Below are 19729 nucleotides of genomic sequence, written 5' to 3'. Positions count from 1 at the left end.
CCCACCCTCCCCTCCCACCCTCGGCCGCCGATCTGTGTAGGGAGGGGTCCCGAAGCGGTGACTTTCAAAGTAATTCCGTTTTGCACACTCGGAACTTGGAGAGGGTAAATCGCAGAAAACTTAAGCTTCCACCCGAAGGGGACGGGAGCTCTGGATGTGGGTCCTGGCGCGGCACTGTGTCTCGCCAGCCCAGCACCTGGTTGGTAGCCGGGCGTTGCGTGGTTAGGTTAGCATCGCAGCGCCGCCGGGGGTTGCCTGAACCACTACTTTCTCAGCATCCAAAGGGCAGCGAGCTGTGCGAGCGTCGGATGGAACTGCGGGTCAGTGTTGCCCCTGATCTCCAGGGGTTGAGAAGGGAAATAAACATGCAGCGCACGTTCTCATAGCTTAGATCCGTCAGGTTAGCCCTGTCAAGACGTCAAAGCATTGCATTAAAAAAATTACTACCGCTTGGCGATGCCAGGATTTTCCAGTATAATGTGGCTCAGCATTTCATTAGATCTGTTGTGTCCCCAGGAAGTGTCTTTTAATATGTATGGATCTCTGTTTTTCTGTCAGTTAAGGACTGAGGACTCATTTTGGTAGGAGACCTCAGGTTTTTTTTTCTTTTTCTTTTTCTTTTTTTTTTCTTTTTCTTTCACCCTTGGGTTGCCAGGAGTTAGTGATCATGTTTTGAAGGAACAGAAAATAGGAAGATTTCTTGATGGATTTTCAGCATCGTGTCCTTTGCGTGGTTGAGGCATTTAGTGAATGCCAGCTAGCCCTCTGCAGGGAGAGGTGGACACAAGAATCGGGGCGCAGGACACAGCACTGCCCTTTAGGAGAGTGGTTTGTGAGTATTTATCTTTTAGTGGGCATATTAATGGTACTTTTAATTTCATTTATCTCTATGGAGAACTCTTCCCCAAGCCATAGAAATTACACGTGACCATACCCCGCTTTAAGAAGACTGAACATAATTTGATGTCTGTTCTATTGAAGAATCAGACCCAACCAAATGTGTAGATGATGAAACCTTTCAAAAATCTCCCTCCCTCATTTTCTCTCCTTTTAAGAGTCTCTAGCTGGTACTTTCAATAATAGACACAATTGGCAGTAATGCATTGAGTTCATTCTTTCTAGGCTCATTGATCAAGCCTAATTTCTGGGTTTCAGTAGCTTGAGGGGGACATCAGAGAGCTCAGGGGGGGCGTGGTGGTGGGGGGAAGCATAAACCATGTGCGGACAGGGAAGACACTCTGTCAACATGCAGGGGAAGGCAGTTGAAAAGGAGAGAATGTTTAAGTTTTTAGGAGCATTTGGTTGAGATCTCTGAATTTGGCATTTGATTAAGATATCTGGGAATTGCAGATTTCAAATTCTACGTGGTTGTGGTGGTATTTCTTTTTGCCTAATTTTTAAAAAAGATTTTTTAAATTGATTTTTAGAGAGGAAGGGAGAGGAAGAGAGAAGCATTGATGTGGGAGTGTGACATCTATCGGCTGCCTCCTGCACGCCCCCTACTGGCGATTGATCCCACAACCTGGGCATGTGCCCTGACTGTGAATGGACTGGCCACCTTTCAGTGCCCCGACAACACCCAACCAACTGAGCCACACCGGCCAGGGCGCCTAATTTTTTTAAGGTTTTGATTTTTTTATGTGAATCTCAATGCTTGGCTTTTGTAGCTTTCTGTCCTGGGTGTCTTGCATTTTCTACTTGAATGCCTTTGTCATTTTGAGAAATGATTAGTTTTTCAAAGTTCTTGCTCATTAATTGACTTATCTTATGTTGATGTATGTAATGACTTGAGAGTAAAAATATTATTTGCTGCTGAATATTCTTGCTCTTTTCATTATGGCTGATTCCTGGCATAATGGCTTTGCTATTTATGGTAAAACATTAAGGTCCTAGATATCTTGCTAGTATCCACACTATTACAAGACTCTTTGCATGTAGAAGTGGAATAGGGATGGGAGTAGGAGAGGAAAACATTATGCATTAAATCTGAGGGTTTGGATTTAAAAAATAATGTAGCACCTGTTTACTCTCCCTGGGTGCTAGCTTGCTCCAACCATAAATACACTTGAAAATTCAAAGTGTAGAGATAGTTTCCAAGAACTCTGTATAGTAGAAAGAATGCTTACCCCACAGCCAGCCAGCCAGCCAGACTTGGGCGGCAGGTATGACTTTGTCACTCTGAGCTGGTTGAGTTTGGCTATGCTACTTCAGCTTCTGTGATCTACAGTTTGCTCTCTGTAAAATGGGAATATTGCTACTAAAAGGGATGTTGGGTAAAGTAGAACACCTAATATAGTGCCTGGCACATCATGGCCAATGAATGGCAGCATCTCAGACGTCCCCAGAACTTCAGTGTCAACATAAGCTTTTGATTACCTAACCTTTCCAATTGTTTCTGCTATTTTTTCATCTCATCCATCCAAAGAGTGGCTCGGCTCAGGCCAGAAGGCTAAAATTATCCTTCACTCTCTCTTTTGTTCTATGACCCCCAACCAACCAGTTTGTCACAAAGTCCTATCCACTCTTCTGGCAAACCCTCTCTCGAACCTGTCTGATTTTTTAGTCTTCATTATACTACCATCCTAGTTCGAGCCACCATTATCTTTCCCCATTGGAGGCCTCCTGCACACACTCTACACCCATTTCCATCCCTTTTCCCACACATCCTGAAAAAGAAAAAAGTCACTTGCTGCTTAAAGTCGTCAAAGCTCTTAGGAAACACATCTATACTTAGGATGAAATGTAAAATTCTCGTCAAGCCTACAAGGTCCTGCGTGATTTGACCCCTGCCTGCTGCCTTTATCTCTCGTCACATTGGCAGTTATCCAGAGGACTCACCTGAGGGCTGTTGCTCATGCTGTTGGCCTTTCTATCTTATGACCATCTCATTGAGTACTTTCTTGTCCTGAATGCTGGTTCACGTGTCCTTTATAAAGTCTGTGAGAAGCCCATCCTCAGCATCATGTAACTTGGAACCCCTTGATTTTCTCCCTCATAGCACAATCATCATTTTCCTTAATATTTTCCACAATTTATAATTATATATTATTTCATTGTTTAATGTTTCTCTCTTGTTCTTTTTTTTTGTTTTAAATATTTCATTGATTCTTTACAGAGAGGAAGGGAGAGGGATAGAGAGCTAGAAACATCCATCGATGAGAGAGAAACATCGATCAGTTGCCTCCGGCACACTCCCCACCGGGTATGTGCCTGCAACCAAGGTACATGTCCTTGACTGGAATTGAACCTGGGACCCTTGAGTCCGCAGGCCGACGCTCTATCCACTGAGCCAAACTGGTTAGGGCTCTCTCTTGTTCTTGAGGGCAGGAATAATGCCTGGTTTATTCACCAGTTTGTACCCAGTGCCTGTGTGTGTGTGTGTGTGTGTGTGTGTGTGTGTAGTAGGTATGCAATAGTTATTGTTATAATAAGATTAGTAACATCAGTTTTATATTTGAGTTTTGATTGCCTTCTTAGCATTATTAAATCTGCTTTTCATAACAGAAAAGCTAGACTGGTTTTATTTATTTTTTGTTTGTTTGTTTTTTATATATTTTTATTGATTTCAGAGTGGAAGGGAGAGAGAGAGAGAGATAGAAACATCAATGATGAGAGAGAATCATTGATCGGCTGCCCCCTGTATGCCTCCTACTGGGGATTGAGCCCGCAACCCGGGCATGTGCCCTTGACCGGAATCAAACCTGGGACCCTTCAGTCCACAGGCCAGTGCTCTATCCACTGAGCCAAACTAGCTAGGGCCAGACTGGTTTTATGTATAATATGAAACAGTGTTTGCAGATGCTAGGTAAAATTAATGCATTTGGATTCTGTGAAAATATTCATAATAATAAATTGAGACATCTTTAAATTAGTGTTACCCTTGTGATTTTTCTGTTGTAGATAATCCTTTTACTAAGTACATCCTTAAAGTAATTATGCTTTTTTCATCACAGGATTACTGAAAGAAAAAATTCTTACCATGTCATATTACACATGTCATGTGATAACACATTAGTCAGCAGCTATTGACTGGTTTCAAAGGAAAGTAGGGAAAACTGTAGTAGAAAAATGAAAGTTACAGCTCTAAGGATTTTAGTATTGTCCAGCTGTTGATGTGACTTGCAGAAATAGATTTCTTTTGACCATTAAGGTAGAGGAGTACTGTAGTTGTTTAAAAATTGGAGCCACCTAGAGGTCTGGAAGTTCTTTTTCCCTTTCTCACTAACTAAAGCATTCCTTGTTTTAGCCAGAAAGTCTCATGACTTTACAAGGCCAAAGAAGGTTTAAAGCTTTGTTTGAGTATTTTTGTCATGTGGTTGCTCTTTACACAATATTAGTTTGAAGCACTATAACTCGGAAGTACTTTTGTCTTTATTACTAATGTTTCTCGTCTCTAGTTCTTACATAATCACCCACATTTTCTTTTGACTTGTTTTTTTAGGACTTTTGTTTCCTTTTAGAACTTTTCTGCACACCCTTAGAGGATAATCCCAGTTATTTTCTAGTTTTGTATCTTGTAGATCACTAAGTATATAGGGAACTTGGCAGTTGATTCTGGTTCTTTCAGGATTTATACCTTTGCACTCAACCTCTGGATTTCCCCCAAAATTTGTATCTCTGAGTGGTCTGGACCCTGAGATTTTGCCAGCCAGAAGCTAAATGCCTCTCGGTTGGGAAAACAGGAGGATTAAAGCAGCATTTTAAAGCTCCTATTATGTGCTGAGCTCTGGGCAAATGTTCTCACAGAAGATGAGTGAGTAGTTCACCTGGTCAAAATAATAAAAAGGAACCTTAAGCTTTTCATACATTTGCTTCACTCAAGAAAATTGTTCCTATGATACCCTCATCTCCCCCACCCTTTGCTTTCTAGTCAGGAAGGCTTGACAAGATTGAGATGTCCTCTCTAGCCAGACCCTTTACCCTGCCTTGGTGTTTATTTAGACCTGATTTTGTTTTTTTTTTAGACCTGATTTTATTTGTATAAAAATATTGGGAGTGGGGCTAGAGGGGGGCACATCATATGATTTGCCTCCGTGCGTGTCCCCAGGACATTTGCATCACAAATAGCTACCACTGTGGAGAAAAAAGTTATAGCTGGGAGCGCTGGTTATTTTTTCCCTCGTGTACAAAGGACTTAGTAGTTACTTTGGATGACCTTGTGCAAGTTGCCTGAAGCTCTTTAGCACCAATAATATTACCTATTTATTTCACAGCCTTGTTATAGGATTTATAAGACTTGTTTATGGCAATTTTTTTTTGTCACATTCAGGTATTTCATAAAGCTTATTACAGTTAATTCCAGTGCTGTCCAAGTTTTATGCATTTAGAAAAATATTTTGTGAGAGAAATTTGACCTCCAGCTGCACCCAGAACCAAAGTCTTGCCCCCCTACGCCCACCCCACACATGCAGAACCTAACCAGAACTAACAGACCGGAACTCTTTCAGAAGCCAAGGGTCCGTTGTCCAGAAAGATCCCGGGCTGACACCCTTTGTCATAAATGCCAAGTTCCGAGGTCCTCCTATTAAAACTTGCCCCACCAGCACTCCCCCATATCTGTTCCCCTTGCCCCTTAGAAACCCTTAACCTACTCCAGCAACAAGGGTTTGAGGCACCATTAGGTCTCCCATCTTCTTGGTTGGCACCTTCTCGATTAATAAACCTTTTCTTACAATAAATAAAAAGAAAAAAGATACTTTGTTATTCAGTAGCATATGTTTTACTCCTTGTTTTCACAAGAAAGCAGACAGATAGGTTGTAACAAGAGAAGAGTGGTGATTGTCTCCACCAGGTTTTATTCATGGGGTTGATGGACCTTGTCACTCCTGCTGACTGTCACTGGCTTCTGAGTGCTAAGTCATTTTTACCTTTAATTCCAAAAATGTTATTATTGGAAAATCACTTAAAATTAAATTATTCTTCCAGATGTAAGTAAGTATATACATTGAAAAAATTAGTGTGTCCTTCTTAATGGATAGATATTGGACAGAAAAGTAAACTCTTACTCTTATTTTTGCTTAAAATATTGGTGCAGATTTATGATCTCTGCAACCCTACTGTAGAAATACTATTGAAAGGTAGGTTGGGAATGTTTTGCAATGCTTAAGGTAACATTTGGCCACTTCTAGAACAAGTTCTAGTTCCAGATGCCTTAGATGTCAGGAAACCTGAAGTGGCTTCTTTGTGCTATATTTCCCCCTTTTTTTTTTTTTAATATAATGACTTTTCCCCCTTGTATTTCTTTTTTTAAAAATAGCTTTATTGAGATATAGTTGACATGCACTAAACTGAACACATTTAAGTATCATTTCAGAAGCTTTGACTATGTATATAAATATGAAATCATCATCACAATCAAGAAGGTGAACATACCAGCAACCTCCCCAAATTTCCCCACTCCCCTTTATAAACTGTTTCCTTTTCATCATCCCTTCCCCCTATAGCAGTAGCTTGGCCCTGGCCAGGCCCATGCACCAAAAGGTCACTGGTTCGATTCTCAGTCAGGTCACATGCCCGGGGTTTCAGGCAATCAGTGTTTCTCACATAGATGTTTCTTTCTCTCTCTCCCTCTCCCTCTTCCTTCCTCTATCTCAAATCACTACACACACACACACACACACACACACACACGTGTCTAAAGAGTAGTTTGCATTTTCTAGAATTTTAAATTAATGGGATCATATATAGTATGTACTCATTTTTGGTCTGGCTTCTTCCAGAATAATAATTTGGAGATTGATTTATATTGATATATGTAGCAGTAGTTTACTTCTTGTTGCTGAATGGTATTCTATTGTATGGATATATGTACAACAATTTATCTGTGTACCTATTGATGGACATTGGGTTGTTTCTAATTATTTGCTCTTTCAAGTAAAGCTGCTACATTTGCACACAATCTTTGCATGGGCATATACTTTCATTTATCTTGGGTAAGTACCTAGGAGTGAAATGGCTAGATCATGTTAGCTGTATGTCTAGCTCTTTCAGAAACTACCAAACTGTTTTCCAAAGTGATTATACCATTTTACTTTCTTGCCAGTGGTGTATAAGCAAAAATGTGGTTCAGCCTCTCCCTTACCTACAAAAGACTACATAGCTCTAAATCCTAGCCTGGCTCTCCTTTCTTCCTGGGGAGGGGCTCACTCCCTTGGGAGTCCACCTTGCCTTCTTCCTATACCATATTCATGCATATGTCCCTTCTCCCTGTGCATTTTAATTTCAGAAGCTCTCTACTTCAAACAGGTGAGCTTCTGAGAGGCTCTTAAGCTCATTTGTTCACAAGTTCAAAGTGACTAAGAGGACTTTAAGCTTGCAGTCCCCCGATGCAGTTCAAGGAGCATAAGTTGGTTCTTTGAAGCTTTATAACCAGTTATGCCCTTGCTGCTGGATGTTCTGTAGGTCACCTTTTCCTAAAGCGGAGCAGCTTTGTCTACATTAAAAATCTCCGGAGGCAGGTGGCTCCTTTATGGTCTCTTTGGAGCCCTTGGGAGCCCCTGAGTGTCCAAGTTCACTCCTCACCTTGAATTGCAGAAGCTGAGTGGGCTCAGCCCTGGCTGTGTTCACGAACAGTTATCTAAACTGACATTGGGCCAAGGTTCCACCTTTTGGCCCTGATCATTTTGTTGTATATTCAAAATGGAAAAAGATCTCTCTTCTCTGTTCTGACTGATTATTTGTGCTAGGTTATAATAAGTATCGGTTAGCCCTTTTCCACCCTCAGCCCCATTCATCCTTTGCTCTGCAGGGTTCTTCCCAATCTTTACTGCATATGCAAAAATAAAAAAGAAATGTTTTCTCCACTCTCAACTATTTGTAAAAGCTCTTCTTTTGCTTCTATCATAATTGTCTCTTTTTTATTAGCACTTTAAACATGTACCATACTTTTGCATTATCAGATATGATGGGATTAGTAATGTTTGTAAAATACTTTAAAACATATTTTAAATACAGCAAGTTCCTGGTGAGGAACATGAAGGCACTCACCAGGCGGAGTTTCCAGAGCTGGGCTCTGAGGCGGGTCTTTGTTCCCATCTGGACAGTTGTGATTGGGAAGCTCCGAAGTGGAAGGGTCAGGCTTTGTTTCCTGTTGCCCTTCCTGCTGGACTTTGTGAAGCTTGATTCATATTTAATTGTCCACCAACTTTTAGCTCTTTGATGGCAGGAGCTTGTCTGATTCTCATTGGATCCTTAGAGTGTGGCACTGTTAGTTGTGCTAGCTGGTGTTTATAACCTCAAGGGCAACCAGGCTAAACTACCTCCAAGCATTTAGCTGTGCAGACTAAACAGAGTTGGCAGTACAGCTGACTAAAACATTCATATTACATGGACGACTGAGGTGGTACTGAACTTCAGATGGTTAGGTTTTACTTGGCTTCAACAAATAGTAGTACCTATCATGTTCAGGAGTAGGGTCTGTGGAGGACACGAGGAGGGGTGCTGTGGTCTGTGATTTTGGAAAGGTTATTGAGCAATGAGAATGCTATAAATATGCTATAGTATACAATTTTATCTATGTATATATAAAAGCCTAAGCGACCGTTTGACCGTTCAACTGGCAACTATGAAGTGCATTGACCACCAGGGGGCAGATGCTGAATGCACAGGCATGGAAACATGGAACAGACTGATGAATCTCAGAAGGAAGGGGAGGGGGAAGAGGGGAGGATGGGAAGAGATTAACCAAATATCTTATATGCATACTAGAGGCCCAGTGCATGGATTTGTGAACGGGTGGGGTCCCTTGGCCTGGCCTGCGCCCTCTCGCAATCCGGGACCCCTCGGGGGATGTCGGACTGTTGGTTTTGGCCCGATCCCCGCAGGCCAGGCTGAGGGGCCCTACCGGTGCACGAATCCATGCACTGGGCCTCTAGTAAATATATAAAGCAGAGAGAATGGCTAAGTGATTTAAAGGGTAAAAGTATTCATTACAACAGTATCCTATATAATAAAAGTGTAATGTACAAATTGACTGAATGGCGGAATGACCAGTTGGTGGGGGGGGGGGGCCAGCGAGCAGGCGGTGCCAGGCCAGCCAAGGTGCATGCCAGCGGGCAGAGGGAGGGGATGGCGATCAAGGGATGGCAGTGACCAATGGCAGCGGAGGGGCAATTGGGGCGGGGCGGGGGCCAAGGCCAGCCACTCGCCGGCCAGCGCCGGCCCCTGATTGGCCTGCCCAGTTGCCTCCTGCAGAGGGAGGCCAGACTGCGGCTTAGGCCCCCACTCCCAGGGCCTAAGCCATCAGTCGGACATCCCCTGAGGGCTCCCAGACTGCGAGAGAGCACAGGCCAGGCTGAAGGACCTCCCCCTCCCCACAAGTGCACGAATTTTTGTGCACTGGGCCTCTAGTTTATAATAATAAACATTGGAAACATGTAAATGGTTGATAGCAGGGCACTGGTTAAGTAAATTATGGTATAGGCACCCAGTTGACTGTTATACAGCCATTAAAAGTGTTAATGGAGCATTTACAGTAGTTTGGGTAAATTCATATACTTCTATGTTAGGTGAAGTGTCAGAATATAAGCTTATACAGTGTGACCACAATTTTTTTAAAATGGGCATACCACAAGGAAAAAAAGCACCCGGAAGAAAATACACCAAAGTATAAATATGTGTCTTCCTTTAAGTATGATATTATATATGTGCACATGTATATATCTATGCATATGTGAATATAGGTGGGGCAAAAGTAGGTATACAGTTGTTCATATGGAAAATAATATAATAATTGATAAATAACACAAGAATAAACTGTTTCTCCTACTCACAACTGTAAACCTACTTTTGTCCCACCCTGTATGTACATATATGTGTACATATCATAATTATACACTTCATTGAATTTTCACACACTGAACATACTCATGCAACAAGTGCCTAGGTTAAGAAATAGGACATTATCTGCATTCCCACAGACCGCCCCCTCCGCCCCATGTTCCTAGCTTCTAATGGCATTCTGTAATTTTGGAATCATGTAAATGGACTCATATAGCATTGTACTATCTTGTGTTTGATTTTTCACACTCAACGTTATCTGATTCATCCATATTACTTATAGTTGTAGATTGTTCATTCTCATGGATGACTTAATCTTACACTTTCATCTTTTTAATGTCTTCAAAATTTTCTGTATTGAGCATGTGTTTTATAACCAAAAAGATTATTTGTTTTTTTAAAGTGGCAAAGGCAAGTTTGTTTGTAAAGTGCTTGAGTAGATTCAGTTGGCTACCTCGGCTAGACCATGCGACGCGTGAAGGAGAGTGCTGTAAGTTGGGGCTGTGCTGGACTGTGCACTGCAGTGCAGTGTGAACGCAGCAGGAGAGCAAGATTCTATCTGTTCTGTCATTCAGTAGTCATGGGACTGTGACGAGTCCTTCAGTCCCTTTGATCCTCCGTTTGCTCATCCATTCTTCAGCTGGGTGTGATGGTATCATCCTGAGATGATACTTGGCCATGAGGATTAACTTGAGACAATGAGTGGGAAGGTCTGCCAGATGGTGAGATCCTTTATTTAAAAATCTGGGTTAGAGAGGATGGGGCTCAGGGAGGGAAGTTAGGTCCAGTTGCCATTAATTTTCTCTATGAAATGAGGCGAGTTGGTTATTTGTAAGTGAAAGCACATGGCTTTGAGGTGGGGGTTTGAGCAAAGCAGAGAAGCTCTGGGGCAGGCAGCCCTAGGTGCTCAGTGAGAAGGGGCCAGGGAGGAGGGAGGAGGCTCAGCAGTGCTAAGGCCCATCTGAGGTTGGAGCGAAGATGTCAGTGTGGTATGTTGGTTTTCCTCCCAGGGTATTTGTTTATTATGTTTTATTTTTACTAACATTAAACCAGTTTTTCCTGATCATACCAATGCAATAGGTAGAAACAGAAAGAAACAGGAAGAAGGAAAGCCCAGCTGACGCATGAGGAATGCCTAATCTACAAAGACAGCACTATTCAAAGGCTGTGTTGTCACTATTGAGATCATCTGATTTAAAATGTCAATGGGAGTGTTACAGGAGTCCATGGTGGTCTGGAACTGCAGATATCTTTTTCCAAGGATCTTTACACTACAAGGCAGCGCTAAGATTTTAGTCTAGACCACAACAGCCTACAACATGTGCAGGAAACTTTTACTAATATTTTCTAACTCCGAGAGTCCTACAATCACTAGTAGTTTTAGATCCTTTAGGGCCATCAAGCATGTCAGACTTGCGGCCCAAGGACCACATGTCTCATTTATTTGGCCCGTGTTAGCCTGTGAGTTTGACATGCTTGCTTTAAATAGTATAGGGCTTGATGGCCCAGCCTGTAAGTCCATTCATTGCTGGTATTGTTTCTATGGGAATAATATTCACATGCGGTGAAAACTGCTGGGGCTGCACTCCAAGCTTGCCTGCCTCTTCCAAACACAGTGATGGATAAGCACTCTATCTTGAACCCAATGTGGAGAGGTTAGCTATTTGTAGATAAAAGATGTTGGTAGATTGGGTGGCGCCTTTACTCATCATTGTTCCATTCAAACAGTATCTGTTGAGTGCCTGTGAGCTGGATATGACAAATAAAAAAATTTTTTTAAGTCTTATCTCCCAGATACTTTTTATCTAGGTCATGCATTTAAAGAAATACTTTTTGGAATGTGATAATGGATAAAATGTAGATGTGGGTTCCTGGGGTGGGGTTGGAAGTGAGAGCTTCTGGAAACACGTTCCTAAGCTGGGTTTAAGAGGGAAATTCACTCAAGCTAAGACTTGAGAATGAAAAGGCATTTTCTGGGCGGGTACTCCATATAGATAAAACAATAGGCACCAAGCCACAGTATATAAGGAGGACAAGGTCTGTTGAAGAACTGCAAATAGTCTTGATATCACTAAATTTAGCAGTGGGGTGGGGAAGGAGCCAGGGTGTGGAATAATCCCCCCTCCCTGGCGGGGGTGGGGGGGGAGGCGGTGGAAGAGGGGGGGCAAGGATATCACATTGTCTTAAAGTTTGTTTAGCTTTCTGCTGATTGGGTATGAGGAGCACAGTTATTCTGTCTCTGTCCTGAATTAAGATGTCTACTTAGTCAGATTTTACATTAGGAAATGTTGAGATGGTTTTATAATTAACTGGGGCTTGGAGTACTACTCAGTGTCTTCCAGTTCAATGTATTGACATCACCTTGTTTGTATTCAGTCCACAAACATTTATAAAGCCCATGTTGTGTCAAAAGGAATTATACTTGCTGTGGGTGGTTTTACGAAGATAGGAATTGGCCTCTGCCTTTCAAGAAAGTCTAAAACGAATAGTCGAAGATCATTCAGCAGTGAGGGTTCAAGGTGAGATTAGAAGCAGCAACTTCAGGACCCTTCAGGGTCCAGGGTTCCATTCCCTCCATTACGTCATTATGCCGGGGCCTTCCACTTCAGTGATTCTGACAACCAAGGAATGCACCACAGCCATGCTGTTATGGTATCTGTGAGATGTTTGCATAGGTTCCTCCCTGTTGGGTGTGACTTGAGTATTTTGAAATGGCTGAGATTGTGGGTTATCTATAATCATTACACAGAGAAACTAACTGGCCTTTATGGGAGTTTGCCCATAACCTTCTTGTTACTTATTTTTTTCTCCATTTAAGGAACAGCCTAATTTCTTATAAGCCTCTTTCATTCAACTGATTATTTTTGGAGTGTGTGTGTTTTTTCCTGGAAATAATCCACCCAATCATTGGAGATTGTATTCGTGACTTCATATATTTAGCAGGAATGTTGTTTTTCATCTTTCAGATATTCAGCAAGTTAACAAAGTAATTAAGTTAATAATTTTGTGAATCATTTTTAAGCACTATGACTTACTAAGTTAAGTGCACAACTTCAAATATTTGTTTTAAAAATTAAGAATCTTGCTTAACAAATACAGGTGACTTGAACAATGTGGGCTTGAACTGTCTGTGCGGGTTGACTGAAAAAAAATTGTATATAGGTGGCTTCAAAATAACATTGTTCATGGGTCAGCTATATACTGCTTATCTTTGCCAAGAGCAACAGAGGTGACCTTTCTTTTTTTTCCCTTTTTTAAAAATATTTTTTTATTACTTTAGAGAGAGAGGAAGGGAGAGGGATAGAGAGATAGAAACATCTATGAGAGACACATTGATTGGCTGCCTCCTGCACAGATCAAGCCTGCAATCTATGCTTATGCCCTGACTGGGAATCGAACCAGTGACCTCTTGGTTCATAGGTTGATGCTCAACCACTGAGCCACACCAGCTGGGCCAGAATTGGCCTTTCAAAAGTCATGATTAAGAACAACTAAGTTATATATGTACTAGAGGCCTGGTGCACGAAATTCGTCCACAGGGGTCCCTCAGCCCAACCTGCACCCTCTACAATCCAGGAGCTCTCAGGGGATGTCCTACTGATGGCTTAGGCCCACTCCCATGGTTCTCTGCTCTCTGTGGGCCTGGAGGTTTCGCTGCAGCCATGGAGATGAAGCCCCCATGCCCTGCTCTCCGCTCTCTGCCTGCCACCGCCATGCGCCATGCAAAGGAAGCCCCAGTGCCCTGCAGTGTGCTCTGTCTGCCAGGCCTGGGGGCTTCGCCTACACCGACACACTAAGGAAGCCCCCATGCCCTGTTGTCCGGGCTCTGTCTGTGGGGCCTGGGGTGCAGTTTTCGGTGCTGTGGTGGAAGTATATCGCAGGTAGGCAGGACATAGGAAAGCAGTGGCCAGGTTTTAATTGTTGGAGGTGGGAGGGAGGAATCAGGGAAGGTCTCTTGAGGAAGGTGACCCTTTAAACTGAGATTCAGAGTGGCAAAATTCAAGAGTGGTGGTTGAATAAGGGATCAATGGGAGAAAAAAGGGGACCTATGTAATACTTTCAACAATAAAGATGAAAAAGAGTGGTAGTTGAAAAAATTAGGTATGAGAAGCTGGATTTCACCAGGTCTACTTCTGTTTTCATTAAACTTTCTAAATACCTTTCCCCGGATTATCACACACACACACACACACACACACACACACACAACTCCTGTTAATTTAAGCAAATATACCAGGTCTTTAAAAGTCTCCAGTGAATTTGTCCTATTTAACTCACAAATATGACACATTATTGTTATTTGTTTTGGCTAGGTGGGACATTATGTTGTAATACTAATAATGTAATTACATGCAGCATTCTATTTAGGGAAGGGAAACCAAAGACTTCCCTCACCTATTCTATTTTAAGGAAAAGCACACATATATACAACAAAATGGGCAGTAATTTGGGCTTTAAAAAAAGTAATTAAAAAAATAAATGCTGTAACTTGTGGATGAAAAGGGTTGCTATAATCATAAATTCCTAACTGGGCAGGTCATGTACATAGTCACACCTCAGGCCAATAACTTCTTTAGTGAAAGGTTTTTAAGCCCTGTCCATTGTTCTTGTGAATCTAGTTTAACACACCTTTGAAATGCCAGAAGTAATATCCCTTGAAGGCACAACCACTCTAGTGAACAAATAATCTTAACTATCCTATAATCCAACCTATGTGTAATCTTCCTTAAATTTCCCCCTTAATTCCAAATGCATAAAAGAAGCTGCAGACTGCCATTCTGTGGAGCATTTAAGATCTGGCTTTCCAGCATTGTCTTCAGGTTTGGCTCAAATAAACTCGTAAAAATTCTCTACAGGTTTGGACATTCTTACGTTGACACTATTATGCTTCCTCTATAGAGTGGGAAAGACCCTTCCTCTGTAATCATTTCTGTGCCTTTCATTGAAAGCACCTTATAAGAAATGAAATTGTTGCCTAAATAAGAACAGGGAAATCAGCAAGGGAGTGCTGGAAGTCCTGCAGGCCCCTTCTCAGGGACTGCCTCAGATCCCCTTTCTACTAAGTGGTTATGTGATGTATCTGAATTTATTATTTCTTGTATGTGTAATAGTTTTGTTACCTATTCTTTTTTTCCTTAATATATATTTTTATTGATTTCAGAGAGGAAGGGAGAGGGAGAGAGAGGAGAAACATCAATGATGAGAGAGAATCATTGATCGGCTGCCTCCTGGATGCCCCCTACTGGGGATCAAGCCTGAAACCTGGGCATGTGCCCTTGACTGGAATTGAACCTGTGACCCTTCAGTCTGCAGGCTGACACTATCCACCGAGCCAAAACAGCTAGGGCGAAAATTATAACTTAAAAACTAAAAATAAATTCCATAAACAAAGTTGTCATCATTATTTTTTTAAAATATATTTTATTGACTTTTTTTACAGATAGGAAGGGAGAGGGATAGAGAGTTAGAAACATCGATGAGAGAGAAACATCGACCAGCTGCCTCCTGCACACCCCCCACTGGGGATGTGCCTGCAACCAAGGTACATGCCCTTGACCGGAATCGAACCTGGGACCCTTCAGTCCGCAGGCCGACGCTCTATCCACTGAGCCAAACCGGTCCTGGCAAAGTTGTCATTATTATTATTGTTATTGCACTGACTCACTATTGGTTTTATATATATATATTTTAAAAAAATTTTTTTACTTAAATAACTAAGTGGCTATCATATGTGCAGGGCTGTACTAAGTCCATTACCCACATTTTCATTTAATGTTTACAACTCTGCAAGGTATAAATTTACTCATTTTAATGAGTGAGAAAATAGGCTTGGAGAGGTTTTTTTTTTAACTGTAGAAAGCTAACTTAAGGACCTGGTGGGAAAAGCTGGCCTCCGAGTATGAGGCCTACATAAGGAGAAAAAGCAGAGATGAGGGAGAGCAGTGCAAGTGAGCAAAAGAATGAGACATCAGACAGATCAATCAGCCACAGTCCCTGAGGCTCTGGGTTCACAATGTGCTTCTCATGGGTATGTTTAGCCGGCTGTGTATACGGGGGAGTGGGTGGTATTTACAAATGCTTTATGACAGTGTTTGCAAACTCATTACCACAGCAAGGCAGATGGCATTAAGGGGTGAAGTGGGTTGGTTGTAAAGGATGAGTGGTTAGGACTATGGCAAATTAGAGAGTACTTGAATTACCTAAAGGGGGCGGTCCCCACTCAGCTCCTGATGATTACTGCCCTTAGGAAATGTGGGTGGACCAGCTTTTGGCAAATCTTCAAGTTTTTTTCAGAGAAGTTATATATTTTGATTTTTTGGGTGATTTCCATCATTTTAAAAGCATCAAAAACACTATGATTATGGATTTGTTTTTAAATTGTATCAGTGTCTTCCTATTAGCTGGTGGGAGTAGGTGGGGGTAGTATTAAGCTCTTAAGCTTGTGAGAGAGGATTTCTTGGTACCTGGTAGCCTCAGCCAGCTACTACTGAGCAGGCAAGGCCGGTAGTTATAAATGCCCTGATTTAGACTTTTGCATAAAAGGAGATGCAGATGTCAGACTGTTTTGATAGTCTTGTTGAAAGAATAATTTAAATTCAAGCTAATTTTTTAAATTAGGAAATATTTTAATTCAGTGAATTTTTATATAATTAAAAGTCTATTAAAACGTTCAAACCACCTGCTTTAACAAACTACATTAAACAACGTTTGAGGGGGGATGTTGAAAGATATTATTAGCATATTATCCTATAAATTTAGATTTTGTCCAGTAGGAAAAAGGCAGGGAATAGGTAGTTTTTATGGGCAGTATTAGGAGATACTGAGGCAGTTGCTTTATTAAGAGAAAAAAAAGGTGTGTTGTTAGGGTGACATATGTCCTGGTTCCTGGGTCCACCCTCGTTCTGGCATAACAGGGCCTTTCCTCCTGTGTGGGAAAGTACAGGGTTGGTCACCTGGATAATGGTAATGTGTTTTAGTTGCTGGTCCCTTTCTCATGAAGGTGGAGTCAGGCAGGTATGCTGCATGACCTTGCTGCTTCATGACTGAGCTGAACACTGCTTTGCTGAAGATAGGCTAACCCAGCCCTCACCTTAGAGCAGCGGTTGCCAACCTTTCGGACCTCACCGACCACCAGTGGTCCGTGGACCACCGGTTGGCGACCGTTGCCTTAGACCAGTGGTCAGCAAACTCGTTAGTCAACAGAGCCAAATATCAACAGTACAACGATTGGAATTTCTTTTGAGAGCCAAATTTTTTAAACTTCTTCTAACGCCACTTCTTCAAAATAGACTCGCCCAGGCCGTGGTATTTTGTGGAAGAGCCACACTCAAGGGGCCAAAGAGCCGCATGTGGCTCGCGAGCCGCCGTTTGCCGACCACGGCCTTAGGGTGACTGGTGAAGGATATTTGCTGTTGCAGTCAGGGCTTTACTTGTCAGCACCATATAAAGCACGATTGATTATTTCTATACCATAGTTTTCCAAGGCATTCTCCTTGTTAACGTTAGACTACTCTTATGTCTGTATCAAATTTAATTTGTGGTATGTAAGGGAGGCGTAGCAATCCCAACTTCAAGGATCTATGCTGTATTTTGGGTAAATACCAAGGAGCACAGTTGCTGGAAAGAGTATATTTAGTTTTGTAAGAAACTGGCACACTGTCTTTTATTTTGCATTCCCTCCAGCAGTGAGTGAGATTTCTTCTTGTTTCACAGTCTCACCCACATTTGGGGGTGTCAGTGTTTTGGATTTCGGCCATTCTAATAGGTGTGTAGAATCTCCTTGTTTTAATTCTCCTTTTCATGATAATATGTGATATAGAGCATCTTTTCATATGTTTGTTAGGCATTTTCACACAGAAATACTATTTTTCATTGGGAAGGAAGTGATCTTGTCCCCATCTTACAGATGTGGAATTTAGGGAGGGGTGGCTAAAATTAAATTTTGGGGAGAGAAGACCTTCCTGCCAGGAAGGCGAGCTGTGAGTCCCGGTTAGAGGCAGTGTTGCAGGTGGTTGGGAGCACAGATTGCAGTAGACAGGGCTGGGCTCGTGTACAGACTTGGCCATTTACTAGCTGGTAACCTGGGTCATAGGTTATTTAATCTTCCTGTGCCTCTTGCCTCATCAGAAAATGAAAAATGAATTAACATGCATAAAATATATAGGACAGTGGCTTGACACATAGAAAGTGCTATTAAATGAAGTGTTTAGACAAATTTTTTTCCAGCTCTGGCTTGTAGCAACTGATTCACCTGTCTCTGTGACCCTGTAGCACAGTCCTCTTAAAGGGTGAGATAGTATATCCAGGCTGGTTTCCCCAGCATCCCAAGGTCGGAGTGGACCTGATGATTTTTGTTTATCAGGTCGTCATCCTCCAAGACCCTGCATCTCCCAGGGCCATAGAGCTGTTGTCAGTTATTAAAAAGATGCACCAGGTGCACTTATTTCCAAGAGCTCTGCAGGTGAGAAACAGGGTCAAGGAGGTTATGGCCATCCCAAATTCACTTCCCAGCAGAGCTGGGATGAAGGAGTTTGCTGTTTGTCTGGAGTCTGTGCTGCTCCAGAACATGTAGAAGACAAGGCCAGTTTTCTTTTTGGAGCCTTGATTTCAGATAATGTGAATGAACTCACATTTCTTGCGTCAACTTGTGGTCCCTGGCACCAATTCAACAGCAACAGGAACCTCCAATTTGGGGTGCAGTGAAGAAGGAAGCTTGATTCAGTTCAAACAGCTCAGGTGTGATACAGCATGACTGCGGAACAGCTCAGTTGTGTTACAGCTCAATTATGAGGCAGCACGGCTGTGGAACAGCGCTCTGTGAGGCAGCCCTGCTCTGTTCCACCTGCTCCTATACGCTTCTCTCTGCCTTGCTCTGCACCTGTCTGCCCCACTCTGCCTGCTCTGCTTTGGCAGGACTTCTTTCCTATGGGAAATGCAGTCTTCTGTTTTCAGTGGAAAGGGAAAGTGTGCTCCCTGAGCCTAGGGGAGTTGACTTATAGAGAGAGATGTCCCACCTCTGACCTCTGATTGGTCTGTCTTGTGCAAGTGAGGACTCCTAGTCCTCACAGTTTGGTTCTCACTGTCCTGATTGGTTATAATGGAGCTGCTCTGATTGGTCAGTGAAGATGCTGATGGGAATACAGCTGCACAACTCTGACTGGACAGGGAATGCCTCAGGCCTATGGGTTGAAATAAAATTTCTGGAACTCCTTTATAAGGCCTGGCTCAGATGGCAGGAACACAGTGCCGGCAGGCAGTTCAGTACAGGCTTCTCCCTGAAGTGCTACTTGCATGAGAGACCCTTATTTAGAAATGGCTACTAGCCTCTGATTTTGTTTGTTTGTTTTTGATTTGAGCCCAGTTAACCACCAGGAGCCCTTAGTAGCTATCTTCTTTCTCAGGGTCCACACTTATGTAGGCTGGGCCATTGAGACTCGTGGGCTCAGTGTGCCCCCTGGGACCTGTGATGTGCAGGCTGCTGCCAGTTTCCGCATCATGCCAGGGCAGCGTGCCTCTTCTGTGAGCACCTCTGCTGGCCACGCCTCTTAACACAGTTTCTCTCTGAATTGTGCAGGGATTACATGTCCATTGGCTTCTGTGTGTTTCCCATGATTCTGACTTATTTCCCTTCGGTTTGCTTTCATAATTTCCTTTCGTTATCCCTCCCCCCTTATTTATTCTTATACACTGGCCCATATGTGTTTATGCCATTTTCCCTGTACCTGGGGCTTAGGAGTAGACTTTTTTTTTTTTTTTAACCAGGTTGGGATGGGTTGTTCCATCTGAAGATAACCAACCTTTAAATGTATATATTTCAGAGAGGAAGGGAGAGGGAGATAGAAACATCAATGATGAAAGAAATCATTTATTGGCTGCCTCCTGCATGCCCCCTACTGGGGATTGAGTCCACAACCCAAGTATGTTGGTTGACTGGGAATCAAGCCGTGACCTC

At 42.5% G+C, this 19729-nt stretch overlaps 1 protein-coding gene across 1 annotated transcript in view; it reads left to right on the top strand.

Moving 5' to 3' along the window:
• RASSF8 (Ras association domain family member 8) overlaps window positions 1-19729 on the top strand; it is a 100823-nt gene that overhangs the window by 570 nt on the left and 80524 nt on the right. The gene's annotated exons all lie outside the window — the stretch shown is intronic.

This window comes from Eptesicus fuscus, chromosome 7 (genome assembly GCF_027574615.1).
Source record: "Eptesicus fuscus isolate TK198812 chromosome 7, DD_ASM_mEF_20220401, whole genome shotgun sequence".
NCBI classification, from domain to species: domain Eukaryota; kingdom Metazoa; phylum Chordata; class Mammalia; order Chiroptera; family Vespertilionidae; genus Eptesicus; species Eptesicus fuscus.
Note: the sequence above shows the minus strand (reverse complement) of the source record. Positions and strands in the feature narration are given on the sequence as shown.